The sequence below is a fragment of the Pleurodeles waltl genome, chromosome 6, assembly GCF_031143425.1.
Source record: "Pleurodeles waltl isolate 20211129_DDA chromosome 6, aPleWal1.hap1.20221129, whole genome shotgun sequence".
In the NCBI taxonomy this organism is placed as follows: Eukaryota; Metazoa; Chordata; class Amphibia; order Caudata; family Salamandridae; genus Pleurodeles; species Pleurodeles waltl.
In genome coordinates, this window is record NC_090445.1 from 1,328,287,215 (window position 1) to 1,328,303,175 (window position 15,961).

At 43.5% G+C, this 15,961-nt stretch overlaps 1 protein-coding gene across 1 annotated transcript in view; it reads left to right on the forward strand.

The window, feature by feature from the left end:
• Positions 1–15,961, forward strand: part of TSPAN14 (tetraspanin 14) — a 292,700-nt gene that overhangs the window by 81,969 nt on the left and 194,770 nt on the right. The gene's annotated exons all lie outside the window — the stretch shown is intronic.

Consider the following 15,961-nt stretch of genomic DNA (forward strand, 5'->3'; position numbering starts at 1 on the left):
GGCCAAAACCAGCTCAGGCGAGAAGTGGCAGCAGTCAGTCACCTCTAGGAGCATATTCAGGAAAGGGGGCAGAATGTGTGTTTCTAGTTTACAGTAATATTCCGTGTGTGACTCGTCCAGGCCTAGTGTGCTACTTTGGCTGAGTTCCATAAAGGCGTCATTTAACTCCTCTTTTTCAGGGGCTGTACACGGGCCTCTCTCTAGGGGTCAGAACAGCTAAGAGGATATCGGCAATGAGGGGCTCTATATCTCTTGTAAAGGACATGGCCTTGCAGCGTACAGAGATTTATAATAATTTACATAATCTGGTATTAGTCTCTGATTTATGCCAGGGCTAATACTAAACTGGGGCTTGAATACTGGCAATTTCCTTACTTTCCTACCTTTCTGCAGATCTACATGCTAGGGCAGGAGGAAACAGTGAGCAATAGTTCCATTGTTGGACTGCCTTTGAGTTTGTGCAAACTTAACAAAGTGTATATTTTAAGGATTTTCACCAGCTCTTCTCTAACCTTTTCCCATACTGAGAAAGGTTGGAAATTTAGGAAAAAAATGTGTTTGGAAGGAAAGTGAATGTGTAGACGCTCAGTAGATTTTCGTTTAAGCAAATCTACACATGCATATTTGCTTGTGCCAGAATTCAGTTCACAAATATTTTCTAGGAGTACGATTTACTAGTCTACTTCTTTAAATTCTTGTGAATTCACGAAAGCCATAATTCTACAATATACCATGGGTGCACTATTGTGACTTAAAGAGTTGGGTCCCTAATTAGGTCTGTCGTTAACCAAGATCTTTTGTTTTTATCAACATTCTGTTTCTCTCTCTGTCCATCTATTGGCTGGCTTTACTGTGAGTTGTAGCATTCTGCTCTATGACAAGAAACGTATTGGCACACAAAATTGTTTTTTTCAGTGCCAGGAACTACTGTGGCAATTTGTGCTTTTTGAACCCAAAAAATATTTTTGCTTTTTGCCAATAATTGCTAAAGTAGTGAGAGCCTGGCAGCTCCCACAGCAATGAAGTTTTACAAAAGCCATGTCACTACAAGACACGCATTGACAAAACTAAAAGACTGACCACCAATTTTAGATCAGTTGGCTTTGCCAGTGCTTATTTATTTCCATGTTTTTCATAATGTTTTTAAAACGGGTTACACTGGCTTTCTATCATGAATATTTTTGGGAAATATTAGTATGCATTAACACATTTTACTAAATGATGCTTCAAAGAAGTGGTATGTAAAATTTCACAGTAATTTAGCAAAACTTTTTTTTTCCTAGTTACATTGTTTTTCTGACCATTTTGTTTTGATAGTAAAGAAACAGTCCTGTTTACAAGCTTCTGCAAACATATGCATCGAATCGGAGAGCATTCTGGGATTATTATACACAGCCTCGTATTAAACTTTTCAAACGTGTGTACACATTTATTTACTGGAACCATTGTCAGTAGTGTAGTCTTAGGTTACATTTATTTACATCACTCACCCTAATAATAAAAGCTTTGCATTAATGAACCATAAATATAAGTTTGAACAGCATGTTACCTCAACCGCAGACAGTTCCCTCCCCTGTAAACCGCAGACAGTTCCCTCCCCTGTAAACTGCCAGCGAAAGGGTTTGTGCTGCAGAGGGTTTGACCTACTTTTCTCAAGGACAAACTAAATATGAAAATATGTTGTCCTTGCCCCCCCAACAATATGTCCTGGGCGTCAGGCTAGGAATTCCACATCTCTGGCTCCTTGGCAATTTATCGGGCTGTCCAAAGGGGTTGCTGGGGGGGCTTTTGTGTCTCTTCAGGTCTTGTGGGCCATGGCCACCGCGCTGCAGCCAGGCCTGACCAAGGAGAAGTTGCTGTGTGTGGCACGCACGAGCCCCGCTTTGCCAATTTCCTCTTGGCTATAGATGCGGACGGCGCCCACGTCACTGACTTGGAGGTAGTCTTTGGCCTCCCATGGTGACGCCGGGGCCCGCTGACTGGGAGCACCCCCGGGTGGCGGTCAGGTTGCCATTCTGTGGTCAGGGCCCATCAAGAATGAAGTGGCATGTCCCCAGCCCCATGCCGCCATTCTCCTTACGGCTGCTGATGCCGACGGGGCCTACAACACTGCCTTGGGGGGTGGTTTTCACCCTCTGATGCCGCCCAGGAGCTCTGCCAGGTGATGGGCCTCCTACAGTTGTTCAGCTGCAAACAAGGTTCAGTGCTTTGACAAACACCCTCTCTCCAGGCTGCACTGTTGTCTTAGTTGGCTGCACCAGGCCGGCGTGGCTCTTCCTAATCCTCCCAGTTTGAGGGCCTCCTGGGACAGTCCTGCAGGTCAGAACTACTCACCACCACCGTTGTCAGTAGATGAGGGCTGGGAGCTGGGAATGGAGCTCAAGAAAGAGTGACTGCCATCTTGACCATCTCGGCTCTGCCCATCCTCCGTGTTTATCACCTGCTGATGTCACTAGTGGAATCTGTCAGCTCGTACAACCTCTGCTCTGTGAGTGTTGTTTCTTTCCTTATGCAGCTTTTTCACTTGTGCAGTGTATCGACTTTTATATAATTTCTCTGCGAGTGCAGTCTCATCAAGTGGAAATTTTCCTCCTGAGCACATTCTTTAGGCATATTGTCCTTTGGTGCACGCTGTATCTCTGTAAACGCTATCACTATGGTTGCACGTTTTCTTTGGCAGTACCCTTTCCATGGGTGTTTCCTGTGTGCTGTCTCGCAATCTCATACAGGAAGCCACACCAACAAACATCTGAGGACAGAACAGAAATAGTTCAGAGCTCGGAGGGGTCAAAGGAGTGGGAACCAACCAAATGTCGAGCCTGGGAGAGCCGATAAGCACCCTCAGCTACAAGTTTCCTGTAAGCTCTTTAAACACAGGCCCTGTATGGTCTCCAGTTTTGCCCTCCTGCTCTCATTGCAGTAGTTCTTTGTGTCTAGCATTATCAGTGTTTCGCTTCACTAATCTTGGCACTTTCACTTAAGCTACAAAATTATTCATTTGAGACTATGCCCTTTCTGTTGGGAACTTTTGTTCTAATGTAATTGCTCACATGCTTAGGTCGTAGAGGGGCGGAAGTGTTATCCCAACAAGTTAAACATATTTCGTATGTATAAGTCACAGATAGCAGAGCTATCTCTTAGGCTATCCCAATGCCACGGGGACCGACGTCAGCTTGTCAGGCTAACACCACCTAGCATACAAAATAACGCCCCCCTCGTTGCGCCTTTTTCAGCTATTACTGTACATCAATAGCATATTGCATGAAAAAAAATGTACTACAGAGCCAATAGGTCTTAAAGGTGAGACCTATTGGCTTTGCCACTGCTTGTTGTCCCTTGGAGTAGGTATGACACCTTGCGTATGGCATTGTTTCAGTGACTTGGCATACCCTCTTGTCTTCAAAGCATCTGGCCAGTCTGTGTTTCTGCCTTGCATAGCACACTCTCGTGGACACATAAATGATTTGCTGCTCCTTTTTGGATGTTGTGTAGTTGTGAATATAAAAATTAAGAACGTGGCGAAACGTTAGTTTGAAGACTCTGCATAGGCTGTTTGGGTGTGTTACGTTTATGTCAGTATGGATGCCGATGCAACCTTTACTCCAACATTAACATAAGAAATTCACTGCACAATTCATCTGACGTCAAGCACTTCCCTCTTTCATCCCCACTCAACCATATCAGACGCTTAAGCTCAACCCAAGAAAACACAAAAAGAAATGGCTTCAGGTGAGGCAGAAAAGTAAAGCTCGTTTTATTTATTTGTATAATTGTTTTTGTGTTTCGTTTAAAAAAAAAAAAAGAAACAAAAGTAATAAGACGGACACATTGGTCTACAGATCTCTGGGACATAGTGCTTGAACGAAATGCCACCACTCCCGCAGATGGAAGCCAATGGAAAAGTTATCCCGATACTGTGCCCCATGCATGCTCTTGTGAGCGAAACAAAAAAATAGATGACCGAACAACTGAACAGTGGACAAAGTGGATTGGCTGAAAGTCCCTGTACTGTGAATTATCACCATATTTGTTAACTAAAATGAAACGTTCCCAGATCGTCCAGGGTTGGCAAAGCTAATCAATCTCGCTATTGACCAGTTGGCTTTGAGAGTGCTTTTAAGTGATGCTGTGCAGAATCTCACAGGTGCTGTGATCGTAGGACTCACGAAGGTGCTGGTGACCACGTCGTTCCATACACACGCATATCATACAAGAATGGCATTTATTCCAACATGGCGGACGTCACTTGGAGTGGTAATTAAAAATAAATAAATCTAATTTTGTTTGTGCTGAATTGCGTTTTAAGAAACGAGATGACCCGGCAACAGATGGCAGTTGTCAGGCCTCCCGAAAAATTGAACACATTTGAAAGAAAAAAATAATTTTGGTGGTGGGTGAGCAGAGGAGTGAGTTGGGTAGATAATAATGCAGGAGTTAAAGGCAAAGAAAAATGGACTTGGGAGTAATGGAGGATCTTGAGGTGTAGAGAATGTGGAAAAAAAAACCTGGGATGGGCAAATAGCGGATGAATAGAGGTTATGGGGAGGAGGGAATAGTACGGAATGCATGGGAAGAGGAGTAGGTATTTGGGCGAGGTGGGAATTAACACATGGGAGAAATCCCAGAAACACATGCACTCTCATTTGATTGAAAAAGGTATCTCCCTGCATGTTAGTGGAAAGGTTCAAGTCATCTATTGTAAAGGATGGTATGGTGGTGGTGCTCGAGAGCAGGAACAAACACAAGAGAGGAAGGAAAGCTTTTGAATAAAAAGCAAGCGAGAGTGACAAGAAAGCCAACAAATGGAAAGCAATCAGATGAGACTAAGCCTACCTTACGTTATAGGTATAGCCCACAGTAGGTATTCGCAAAATGTTGACAGCTGTCTGAAGGCAAGACTAAAAATAACCCTGAATGCTTACTAAGTGGCCCGGGGGACAGGCAAATGGCTAATCTCTCTGGATGTTTAGGAAGTGGCCATCTTGGCTACAGACACCCAAGAAGGTTTTCAGAAAGCTATTACCATTGCTCTGATGATCCATATGCACTGCTTGCTCATATATCTACTACTTGCCTCCTGAGCCTTCCTCTACCCCACTGCTCCTATACACGTTGAGCCGCCTCCTTTGTACCTGGGGTGTGTAATTTAGTTATCATTAATCAAATATACATGTTATCTCACACTGAGCCTGTTCCTCGTATTATAAGGAAAAGAGACAACTGGCTGAGCTTATTGTAGGACTACGTGAATGCTGCAAGTATATCGCGGACATAAAGAAGCCCGCATGTGTGTAGTTAGGAGAGTTGATATGAATAAAAGGGCTCTCAAGGTATCGGTGAGAAAACACAGGTCAAGGCTATCAAGGTATTTCAGTAACAGGTTTGTTAGAACACTTAAACAAGAAATAAGTAATAATAGAGGCATCCTGCCTTCCAACCAATTTGTATAGGAAGATTTCAGTATTTTAAATTATGCTTGTTCTCGATACAATATGCCATTCTAAGCAAATACCTAACACGTTGCTTGGAAAATAATAGAAAAACAGCATCCATAGACATAACTTGCCTGCTTGTGCCAGCCACGCTGACTACAAATCTCCTGTGCTACCTCAATATTGTTGGCAAATTCATGTGTATGGGGAGTCCTCTGCATGCTGATAGATTTACGTCTGAGAAGAGGTCTGCCTCAATGTGAACAAACATTGGTTACTTATTAGTAAGAGTGCAATAGTGCCTCCTTAGCATTGTGGGAGTAGGATGCAGTTCCACATTAGAGTACATTTGGAAGCATTGTGTTCTCTGGTAGGTTAAGTGGAGTGCAGGCAGTGCTTAATTTGTGCTTGTTGTTTCCGGTGCGGGGTACGGGCACTTATTTTTGAGGTCTGGCACTTATTTTTGTGCCTCAAGCATTTACTGCGAGCAAAAGACATATACGGGAAAGACTGAGGCAGAGAAAAACAAAAAAGCGTCACAACAGGAGAACGCAGAAAGCTGCAGGAGTGAGTTGACTGGGCAGGGAGTGGCTGTAAATGAATTGAAGAGGCCCGAGATGGCTTCAGGATTACTCTGCCTCAGTATTTGCACATTTAATTGCGGCAGTCGCATGTTTAAGAGGAGGGCTTTGGGCACTGGCACATTTTTATTTGCAAATTAAGCACTGATTGCAGGTCATGCTGCATATTTGTCAAATGAGCACTAATACGCTAAAAAACAATTGGCGTAACTGCCAGGTCACAGAGGCGAGACCTATTGGATGTTCTAATGCTTGTATTTTTCATTTTCTGAGGTGATTGGTTGATGTATTCACATTGGTGTTGCGTTTAGGAACGTCTCATCATGTTCAGGGGTTTTCTTGCTTTTCTCAGTATGTCCTGTAGAACCTACTAGACCTCGCATATGCTTGTCTGTTGCAAGGCATATTTTGGCTTAGCAATAGTATAGACTGGATTGGAGGCTGCACACTGTTTGGCTTTCTGGTCACTTTAATTTGCCTACTTCTTCTCTGTGTCCCAAATTGTCAATCTTCTGTTTGTCCCTTCCATGGCACATTGCCTCTTAACCGTCTCTTTGATTGGCTGGCATCCGTTACCATTGCTTGCTTTTCAAGCACACCTTTTTCTCACATATTAAGCACTCCAGGATAGTGCGTGTGTTTTCAAGCAGTTTCCCTCGTGTATTTTTCTGCCTCCACACTTGTGATGCTCTTTGTTGCCTGAGTGGTTCTTCCTGTTGCTCTCCCATATGCTTCACCCCATTGCCAAGTGTTGATTTCCCTGTCTCCTGGTGTCTTGCTTCTGCACTCCTTGTTGCTTCTGCACCCCTTGTTGCTTCTGCACCCCTTGTTGCTTCTGCCCCTCCCATAGAATCCGTGGAAAAAAAACGTTTGTGTGTTTTATTTTCTTTTTAGATGTTGATCTGACTTGGATTGGTAACTAAAAAGAACAAACATTTGCAATGCATTGTGTCTTGGTTTACTCGAGTTAAAGCTAGTAGTATTGTAAACCCCTAACCGGACTTCTCTTGCCACATAACCTGAAAAGTAAAACCGTTTCACATAAGTGAGCCAAGGGCTGCCATGAGCGCAAAGTAAACACACAAAAGAAAACAGAAGTTCGCTCACAATGAAATGCATGGCAAAAGTGAAATTATCCATGTAACCGGCAAAAGTGCAATTATCCATGTAACAGAGTTGATCGATGTCATACAAAGCACTCGATTACTGCCGAGTGAGGTCGCGCTGCCTCTGAAATAAAGAGAAAAAGTAGCCCAGAAACCATATGAAAAACATGGAGCCTCGTATGTTCTCAGTAGTTGGCTGGTGCGCCAGAGGCGGGCTAAACACCCGAAAAGGCATGACGTATGTATGCCTTTCACTAATGAAACCAAGCGAATTTTAAAAGGCAAGCCCATGAACCAACTAAACTGATGGGCAGGACATGGGCTTGGTTACAAGCCCATAGAGAGTTAACAAAAGGGACAGAGCGCTTTGCGCTCGACTCAGGGGGAGGGGGGCAGAAAACAGCTGGGTCTTTTTGTAGGCTTGTGCATTTGTGGTGCCCTACAAAATAATGTGGGTGGGAGCATCAAAGGCTTTTTTTTAAAAAACGTTATCCATGCTGTGTGAGCATCGGGGGCGGTGTGCAACATGGCTAAAAAACTGTTGGCAAAGCTGATAGGTTGCAAAGGCGAGACCTATAGGCTATGCTGTTGCTTGTTTTTTTTTTTTTTTTTTTTAAATTCTGTTGTAGCTCTCGAGACCTCAACCTTCTCATGACCCTCACATCTTATAGTGTTGTATAGGAATTTTGAAGTTTGGTGAAGGGTTGTACAATTTATGTTAAAAAAAAAAAAAAAATGTGCATTTGTTACTAAGTGTTCGTGTGCCACAGTAATCCCTTGGCACCTGTGCTGTGGCAATTATATTAGAATATGGACCTTTTACTGTCTTTTCTTTGTGAAGGAAACAACACTTTGTGCCATTTCCCATGTGAGTTCCTGTTTCATTTTTCATACGAGAAGAGTGGTTCAGGGTATGATCCTACTCGGATACTTTGAGGAGCATTTCCAGTTATTAGGGCGGTTCATGAACTGTTTGACCTCGTGGCGCCAACAGTAGACTGACATAGACTGGTGTTGTGAAACTCTGCGGTAATGATACAGGGTCATATCTCACACACTCCAGTGTCGCAACAGACGTTTGGGTGTGGTAAACCGAGTGGTCGAAGAATATTTAAAAAAAATGTATAGGAGCAGTAGAGGGCACTGAGGCATGTCCAGTAAGCGTGGGGCGTATTCAGAGGGTTTGCTAATGAGAACTACATTCTCTACTTAGCTGGCCTCTTGCCTATAGGTAATGCATTTGAAATATTTGGCCATGCCACGCACCTAACTTAAAAGCATGTTTCTATTTGATGTCTCAAGCTTAGATTGTTCACCATTTCAAAACAGCTGCAAAATAAAAGGGTCGTGTGATTATTATTATTATTATTATTTTTTTTTCTTCTCATTTTCTAATTCCCGGAGTATAAATAAAAACACTGCTGGGAGACAGCTTTCATACTGTGAGAGTTTGGACATGGAACGTGAAAGTTGCACACAGATCTTTGCAGAAGGTTAATTCAACCCTAATCTATCTCATTATGATTGGAACTTCGGACCAAAAGATTACCTACTCATCTCTCCAGTAGGTTTATTAACTTCATGAGCATTCTCATGGGAACAAAACCTGTCCTTCAAGGTTGCATGTAGATCACTACACATACCTACTGTGTTTGTTGACCGGTATTAACAGCATTAGCAGGCTACACATGGTTATCTGCAGTTTATTCACCACTGAACTATCTAAAAAGGATTATAACCTGTGACTACCTAAATCAGTCCAGATATGAAAATCTTATTTCTTTGTTTTCTTGTGGGTATGTTTTGTGGGGTGGTGATGTCCGTGTGACTGAACTCAATAGAAAACACAGACAGACCACCCTGTTGCCTAAAGAGCCTTCAAATCATCAGATACTTTTGGCTTAAAAATATAGCTGGCTTCTCACATCTTCAAAGCCGTTAAGTGGGTAGAAATATTAGTCGAGAGTATGATGTATAGCTGATGCCTTAAATAAACTAGTGTGTTTATCTTGTTACCATTGTTTTGTTACCCATTTTGTTAAAGCATTGAGTCAATGGTTTCTAGTGCATTAGCTGTGAAATTTGTTTGCCAGAGAATACCAACAGAACTAAAAATCATTCCCAAGCTCTAAAACAGTTCATAATTGTACAGGACATATCTGCTTCCTTCTGTTGACCTGTGTGTTATTTTTAAGGATATAATCTAAAAAGGCTTCAGTCCCCACTTTTAATTGGTTACCATCCATTGCGTAGGTATACGTAGAAAAGGATGTCAAGAGACCTCCGAGGCTTGGTCTGCATCCGTCCCAACATATAGCAGTGCTTGCTAACTGAGCCTTGGCTCAGCTTTATCCTACTTTCCACTCCACTGCTGGGCAGTTCCCTGCCGTTTTACATTTTTCTCTGCAGCGCATCCTTGTTGCATTGAATTTGCCATTATTTGCAAAGGGTGCTCTTGCATCGCCCATATTGCCATGAACAGCAAAGTGGTGCTTCAAACATCGTCCACTTTACACACAGGCTTGTTCAACTGAGGACTGCACCTGGCCACTACGTCTTGAATGCAGAGAAGTCCCTTTTCCTCTGGTGACCCCGGTAGCCTCATCCAGAATTAAACATTCGAGGAAAGTTGTTTCTTCAAAAACAATATGGGGATTGTGCTTACAAACCACAAAACAACTTGAGTACATAATTCAAAACAGTTCCTGCCCACTTTGACCTCTCTGCATAAATAAGTTGTCACCTTAAAAAACAAAATTCTAACCATTTTATAGGACAGGATCTGGTATGTAGCTGCACAGTGGCTCTAGGAGGAACAGACACACTTTTACCCGTGGATTAATTTCTATCTTTATTTTTTGATGCGCATCACCAAAACGTAATATTTTATCCTGAGAAGACTATGATATAATTTTTAGAGTTTGTGGTCCCTGTGTTTAAAGATTCCAACATTTGTAGAATACAGCTGTCTGCCATAGTAAATCTTGGGAATATTGGCGGTCCAAGCATTACTCCATTTAAGTCACAATTCATAAGAGGCTATCAATTATTTCTAATAAATGATATTGTAAGGTTGGTTCAGAATCAAGCTTAGTAAAACAGATCAGGTCTTCCGCTTAGTACTACAGTACTGAAAATATGTGCTGTAGAAAAGATAACATCTGTGTGCAGCTTTTGTTGACCTGACGGCCACGTTTGGCTAGGTTCTGTGATCTGTGATGTAGGAAACTTTTAAACTCATGGGTGTTCCTGATAACATGTTGACCATACTAATACGCTTGAAAACTGATAACTGTGCCCAAATAATGTGGGGAAAGAATGGGGAGCCAACTGATCATGTCAGTATACAGCAAGGCATAAGGCAGGAATGTGACCTAGCTCCCACTCTTTTTTTTCTCTACATTAATGATGTAATTGATCATCTTATAGAGTGTGACATTGACTCCCCTAAATTAGTAGCTCTTCAAATGTTAGGTTTGTTAATCATTGATGGCACCCTCCTAATTTCAACCCCACTTCTCACCAATGTTATTACAAACTTTACCTAACTAGCTGTCTTCATTTTGTGATGAACATGGTCTTAAAATAAATTCAACAAAGATGTAATTCATGGCATTAAATCCCTGTAGGTCTTTTAGAGTTGGTCTCAGGTTGGGGGTTACGTTACTCGGGAGAGTTAATAGTTTTTAATATTTGTGGGTAACATTGGCCAACACATTCTCATTGGCTATTCAAATTCCAAAGGGACCTTTCATAATAGAGCACAGAACTGAGGCTGTCTTAAAAATGCACAGATCGCCTACATTTAGGCCTGGTCACCAGCCTTACATATTTATCTTGCAAAGATCAAAAGAACTGCATGTTATGGAGCAGAGATACAAGGGAATTGTGAAATCTGCATTTTGACCAGAATGGAGATGAAGTTCATGAGATATCTAGTCAGTCTGCCACAGAGTATCCTTGTGCTCCTGCTCTTCCTTGGCCTAGGTTTTAGAAAAATCGCTAACATAGCTAATCTCAAACCTCTACTCTTTTGGTTAAGAATGTGGTCAAAAACAGAACTTGAACCATATAAGTATACCTGCATTGAAGAGAGAGTCTTGAGTAAAGCCTGCCAAATACCCTGACTCAGGAAGGATGGTTCCCTGTGAAGGATTGGTTCCAGTCTGCCATTGAGTGAGCTGTGGGACAATCTAGGCTCTATTTGTACTACTGATAGTGCTGTGAATTGCTAAAAGAAAGATATTGATCTTGTGTACTAGAAAGCTGGTCTCGTACAACAAGACAAGGTGGACTTGTTGAAAATGTTCTCAACCATAAGAGAATCTCGAAATTTGAGGGTTATATAGATGATTTAATGCCCCTAGGTGTCCAAAAACTGTTTGTAAAATTTAGGCTGGGGACTTCATCCATTGATACTTTTACAGAAAAATGGTTATCAGGTGCCCCCAAATCTGACATATGTCCAGTGTGGAACAAAAAGCCACTTCTTTTTTTTTTTGTAATGCATATGATAACATCAGAAGAATATGGATTCTTCCTATGAGTCATGATCTGGGTGTAAGGAAATATTGTATTGCAGTCATAGTTGCCAAAAAGTTTATAGTTCTTAGCTTGTCAAAATTTCTTCTCTGTGCATGGCTCCTGTGCATGATTGAGTGCATAATTATGAGTAAATAAAGTGTAGAGCAAGCACCCTAAAAGATCACTAATATAAATGATGGATCTAATCGGATCCCAAACAATATGCACTAGGCATTTATGTTAATTAAGTATGGGAATATTGCTTTAAGGGGACAGGTCGGGTCTATGAAGTACTGTATTGTTGTATTATTATTTGACTTCAGATGAAAGCAAATTTACAAGATTGTCTATACACCAGTCTAGTGCGCTGCCCGGCACCTTAACGCTGGGGGTGCACGTCTGGCATGTCAATATTAACAGTCCTGATCCACGGGGATCTGAAGAAGAGCGTCACTCCTGGCTGTGTGTAAATATGTTTATTCAACAAAAATGACGGGCACATGTCAACGTGTTTCAGCCACAGAAGGCCTTTTTCACGACACTGACTCTAAAGTGAAGGAACCATTTTTTAAAAAAAAAACGCCTAATAACTTAAAATCCAGAAAGAACTAAACGTAGCTCCAGATTGTGGCCACTATCTTAAGCTAGTGCACAAAACAGTATAGTTCTGCAAAAGGACAAAAGTGTGTAAACATTAACAAGTGTCTCATGATATGTCTAAAATTATAGTTAATATCACTCGTTTATCTGATAATAGTGCGGAAGACATTACATCTCCCTGTAATGGAGTTGCCCCTGTAAAATCATATGAATGCGTACTAAAGCCAAGTGGTCACTCTTCGGTTAGCCCATATTTCTCAAGTTACATTACGTGGCATACCTTAGTTCATTTTACCGGAAAATGTATTTCCTTACCTTATATATAAATATACACTCAGTGCCATAGTTATTATGCATCCTACCTTATACCATGCACCAAAAGAAAATTAATCTAAGTAAAAATAACATTGGTAGTGAGAAATGAAATCCAAACAGCCTTAGTGATTACAGCATTTCTACAGGAGTCCATTTTGCTTGGGTTGCCCTGATTACACAGGTAACTTTTCAAAGAGTGTTCCTGTATAATCGAATGAACAATTAATCTACTTCTTATAATCTGCAAACATATTACGTCCTTGTAGCAGCGTCTTTCTAGCTTGGTATGCCCCCCACTTTTGGCCTGTTTCATTATGTTTGACTGTGTTTACTGGGATCCTGCTAACCACGACCCCAGTGACAGTGCTCTCTGTAAGTCCCTATTATATGGTACCCAGGGCATTGGGGTTCCATGGGATCCCTATGGGCTGCAACAGTTATCCTGCCACCCATAAGGAGCCCATGCAAAGGGTTGTGCAGGCCTGCCACTGCAGCCTGCATGAAACGGGTGCATGCACCCGTTTTCACTACAGGTCACTACACCGGGTCACTGTAAGTCACCCGTATAGTAGGCCCTCTGAGCCCAGAGGGCAGGGTGGAGGTACCTGTGTGTGAGGGCACCCCTACACTAACAGAGGTGCCCCCACAAACTCCAGCCTCATTTTACTGGACTTCATGAGTGCAGGGATGCCATTTTATATGTGTACTGGACATAGGTCACTACCTGTGTCCAGCTACATAATGGCAACTCAGAACCTGGGCATGTTTGGTATCAAACATGTCGGAATCATACCCCAATACTGTTGCAAGTATTGGAAGTATGATTCCATGCACTGGGGGGTCCTTAGAGGACCCCCCCAGCTTTGCTACTACCAGTCTTACAGGGAACCCAGCTGCAGCCACACCTCATACAGGTTTCTGCCCTCCTCCTGCTTGATCTGATCAAGCCCAGGAAGGCAGAACAAAGGATTTTCTTTGGGATAGGGAGGTAACACCCTCTCCCTTTGTAAATAGGTGACTGGCTTGGGAGGGGTAGCCTCCCCAAGCCACTGGTTTTGCTTTGAAGGGCACATTTGGTGCCCTCTGTGCATAGACCAGTCCCCACTGGTTCGGGGACCCCAGTCTCTGCTCTTGCACGAAACTGGACAATGGAAAGGGGAGTGACCACTCCCCTGTCCATTACCACCCCAGGGGTGGTGCCCAGAGCTCCTCTAGAGGGTCCCTGGTTTCTGCCATCTTGATTCTAAGATTGGCAGGGAACTCCGGGAACCACCGAGTGGCTAGGCCAGGCAGGTGACGTCAGAGACCCCTCCTGATAGGTGCTTGCCTGGTTAGGTGACCAAACAACCCTTTCAGGCCTATTTAGGGACTCTCTCTTGGGTGGGTCCTCAGATTCCGCTTGCAAGATTCCAGCAGGGCTCCTCTGCAACCTCTGCTTTGACTTCTCGCCCCCAGAACTGCGACTGGATCCTCTAGGAACCAACAAGCTGCAGATCCACGAGCAAGACTCTTATGCAAGATTGTATCCGGAGTTCCTGCCAGCTTTGCAACAGTTTCCTTGCAGTGCATCCTCAGAAGACTGCAACTCTTCAGCCTGCACAAGAAGAAGAAGGAATCTCCCTTGGAGCGAAGGAGTCATTCCCCTGCAACCGCAGGCACCTACGACAAGCGACGACTGGCTGCGTAGATCTCCTCAAGCTGAGCTGCGTGGATCCTGCATGACGAGTGGTGGTCCAGAGTAGTCCTCTTGGTCCTCTCCGCCAGCTGTCTAACTTTGGTGGAGGTAAGTCTTTGCCTTCCCGCGCAGGACAGCACTCCCATGCTATGTGTCCCTTGCAGCTGCCAAGGCTTGTTTGCATCTCCTCCAAGGGATCTTCAGGTGATGTGCAGCTCCAGTCCCCAGTGCTCCTTCCTGCAAATGCCAGCCTCCTGCGTAGTTCTCCTGTGGGTGGGATCCTTTTTTTGTTGTGCTGCTTGGGCTCCTTCTTGCACTTTGTGTCCTCGTCCTGTACTTTGTGTCCTCGTCCTGGGTGCTGCCTCTGCTCCTGTGGACTCTCTGTGACCCTGAGGGTCCCCTGTGACTTCCCCTCCTGGGTTGAGTCTGGGCTGTGCTGGTCCCTGGCAGCACCTCTTTTCCTCCAACCGCAAATTTGCCTTTGCAAGGCTTGTTGGTCGAATTCCTGCTCCAATACCCATCTGCACTCTTCATTCCAGCATGGGACGTCTTCTGCATCCAGCAGGAACTCTACTCTGGCTTCAGGGCTGCAGTGCTCACCTGTTCTTCATTACTGTTGACCAGCTCCTGCATCCACAGCTGGGTGGGTAGTACCTCCTCCTCCTGGACTCCACTGTGACGCTAGGACTTGGTCCCTTCTCTCCACAGGTCTTCCCTCATCAGGAATCCACTACTGATTTTCTCGCAGTCTTCTCTGGGTGTCTTCTTTTTCTTCTTTTCCTCCTTTTGGGTGGTTTGGGGAAAATCCAGTGTTTTACTCCCACATTCCTGGTCGCTGGGGGATACTGTGTTACCTTTTTGGTTTTCTAATACCCCAACTCCCCTCTACACATTTTACTTACATAGGTGGGGGTACCTTGTTCGCATTCAATTTCTTTAGTATATGATTTAGGCTCCCCCTATGGTCACTATTGGTTATTACTAAATGCAAAGGTTACTAACCTTTTCTATGCCTATTTCTGATCGCTAGTGTATATATATTTAGTGTATTACTTACCTCCTAAGGGTGGATCATCTGTCTAGTATTTTGTGGTAATTTGTTCCAAAAATAAAGTACCTTTATGTTTGTACAACTGTGTGTTTTCTTTCATGTGTGAAAGTACTGTGTGACTACAGTGGTATTGTGTGAGCTTTGCATGTCTCCTAGATATGCCTTGGCTGCTCATCCCCAGCTTCCTCTAGAGAGCCTGGCTTCTAGACACTGCCTACACTTCACTAAGAGGGGATATCTGGATCTGGTTTAAGATGTAAGTACCATAGATATACACCACACACCAGGCCAGTGTCTTACATTGGTGGTGCAGCGGTGGGATAAGCACTTGCAATTGCATTACCATTCTGTCACTTGGTACTTTCCATAGGAAAGACCACTTACTAGCTAGGGACTTACACCTACAGCTAGTGTCAGGACATAGTCTCCAGGGTTTGTGTAAGAGAGGGGTCTAGGCATAGCCCTTGCTCCAAACCTCTGTAAGAGAGACTAGAAGTTAGGGATGTCAGGCACACCCTACACCACTCTAACACGTCTTCAGTACCTAGCACATCTCAGAACATGGATTTCCACTATGAGGACCTTACCTTTGAGGAGCTCAGGGATGTGTGTAAGAGTAGGAAACTGAAGACAGGGAGGAACCCTAGTAAGAGTATACTCTTGGGACTTCTCCTCCA